This window comes from Palaemon carinicauda, chromosome 19 (genome assembly GCF_036898095.1).
Source record: "Palaemon carinicauda isolate YSFRI2023 chromosome 19, ASM3689809v2, whole genome shotgun sequence".
NCBI classification, from domain to species: Eukaryota; Metazoa; Arthropoda; class Malacostraca; order Decapoda; family Palaemonidae; genus Palaemon; species Palaemon carinicauda.
The window spans coordinates 3,939,861-3,942,360 of NC_090743.1; the positions used below are offsets into that span (position 1 = coordinate 3,939,861).

The 2,500-nt window shown below is 36.5% G+C and overlaps 2 protein-coding genes across 5 annotated transcripts in view; one reads left to right on the forward strand and one right to left on the reverse strand.

Annotated features, from left to right (window-relative positions):
* Window positions 1-2,500, reverse strand: part of LOC137658407 (DNA-binding protein SMUBP-2-like) — a 157,011-nt gene that overhangs the window by 55,055 nt on the left and 99,456 nt on the right. The window lies entirely within an intron of this gene.
* The window catches only part of LOC137658408 (alkaline phosphatase-like), a 71,324-nt gene that overhangs the window by 29,519 nt on the left and 39,305 nt on the right, over window positions 1-2,500 (forward strand). The window lies entirely within an intron of this gene.

The following is a 2,500-nucleotide window of genomic DNA, read 5'->3' on the forward strand; positions in this document are numbered from 1 at the left end:
AGGAAATAAACTTCCCGTCTGGCACTTTATCCTTCAAGGTTAACTTAAACTAACGGGTCTCTGTTTTTCTAGAGTTTTTTACTAAGCTTCGCTAGTACTAGCTATGACGTAATTAGGCTTTTAAATAGAACTACGAATGGTTTATATATTTCCTCTAGGTTGCTGTGGCCTGATTGGAATTCCAGAAAACTAAAATCACTGCCACATCTTTGCTCAGACAGCTTCTCTAACGTATAAAACGCTTCCTGAACACAAAAATTTCTCTCAGATCTTTGCTCAGACAGCATATATAACGTTTAAAACGCTCCCAGAAGACTAAAATTATTTCCAGAACTTCCAGAAAACTAAAATTACTGCCACATCTTTGCTCAGACAGCTTCTCTAACGTATAAAACGCTTCCTGAACACAAAAATTTCTCTCAGATCTGTGCTCAGACAGCATATATAACGTTTAAAACGCTCCCAGAAGACTAAAATTATTTCCAGAACTTCCAGAAAACTAAAATTACTGCCACATCTTTGCTCAGACAGCTTCTCTAACGTATAAAACGCTTCCTGAACACAAAAATTTCTCTCAGATCTGTGCTCAGACAGCATATATAACGTTTAAAACGCTCCCAGAAGACTAAAATTATTTCCAGAACTTCCAGAAAACTAAAATTACTGCCACATCTTTGCTCAGACAGCTTCTCTAACGTATAAAACGCTTCCTGAACACAAAAATTTCTCTCAGATCTGTGCTCAGACAGCATATATAACGTTTAAAACGCTCCCAGAAGACTAAAATTATTTCCAGAGCTTCCAGAAAACCAAAATTACTGCCATATCTTTGCTCGGAGAGCTTCTCTAATGTTTAAAACGCTTCCTGAACACAAAAATTTCTCAGATCTTTGCTTAGACAGCTTCTCTAACGTTTAAAACGCTCCCAGAAGACTAAAATTACTTCCAGAACTTCGCTCAGGCAGAAACTAACTAACTTTTTATGGTCATTATATGGATGGTGATCTCCTATGAATGTCAGATAACGTCACACAAGCTTCCTTGACATTCCCTATACTCTGCAAATGCACAACATGCACAGCGGCAGGATAGTCCAAAACATACTTAGAAACTGGCAATAGATATTTAGAGTTTTTCGCCTTTTTCACTTATTCACAGAAGCATCATTCCACAATTCTAGCAGTACCAGCCGAACTCGGTTGAGTCCCCCGTCAGGCTGGAACGAGCGTAGAGAGGAAAGGCGCCCCCCCCCCCCCCTTATTTTTATTTGTTTGATGTCGGCTACCCCACAAAATTGGGGGAACTGCCTTGGTATATGTATGTATGTGATCATTCCACAAATGAGGCTTTCTTTGATGCGAGAAATGCCAAATGATACTGCTTGAGTGAAACTTTTGTTTTCCTGCTCGTTTCTTCAAACTCAAAATGGAAACAACGAAAGGCAGAGAAACTCAATTTGTCTGTCTGTTGCTCCATAATCTTGATAGAGCGTTGCCTTTAATTTCTACATCATCATCATCTCCTCCTACGCCTATTGACGCAAAGGGCCTCGGTTAGATTTCGTCAGTCGTCTCTATCTTGAGCTAATTCAATAAAAAGTAATATTCAAGATTCAAACAGAAAAGCCTAAAGTCTACGCCCTGACGCAAAGGGCCTCGGTTAGATTCCGCCAGTCGTCTCTATCTTGAGCTTTTAATTCAAAATACTTCTCCATTCATCATCCACATCCTTATATATATATATATATATATATATATATATATATATATATATATATATATATATATATATATATATATATATATATAAAATCCCCAGTCGTCTCTATCTTGAGCTTTGAATTCAATACTTCATCATTCATCATACACAACCCTTACATATCTTTAAGAGAGAGAGAAAAAAAAAACTAAGAATTATAATCAACATTCAAACCGAAAAGTCTAAAGTCAAGGCGAATGATTTCATTCCAAGGTAACACAATCTTGCGAAGGAAGAAAAAAATCGGGAGCTGTTTCCAAGGTAAAGGCAACTTGATAAGAGTGAAAATACCAAGGGGGTTCAACAGGCAAATACTGCAGTCAATCGAAGAATAAATTCCTACACGGCAAAACTTGCAGTTCAGACAAGAATGCCAAGGGCACGCCAAATAACAAAACATTAGTATGATTATTATGATTATTACGTGCAGGATGCTATAAGCCTAAGGGATCCAACAGGGATTATAGCCCGGTGAGGAAAGGAAACATGGAAAAATAAAATTTTTTAAGAATGCCAAGGGTACGCCAAATAACAAAACATTATTATTATTATTATTATTATTATTATTATTATTATTATTATTACGTGCAGGATGCTATAAGCCCAAGGGGCTCCAATAGGAAAAATAACCAAGTGAGGAAAGGAAACATGGAAAAATAAATTTAATATTTTAAGAACAGCAACAACACCTAAACAAATATTTCGTATATAAACTAGTAAAACTTTAACAAAACAAGAAGAG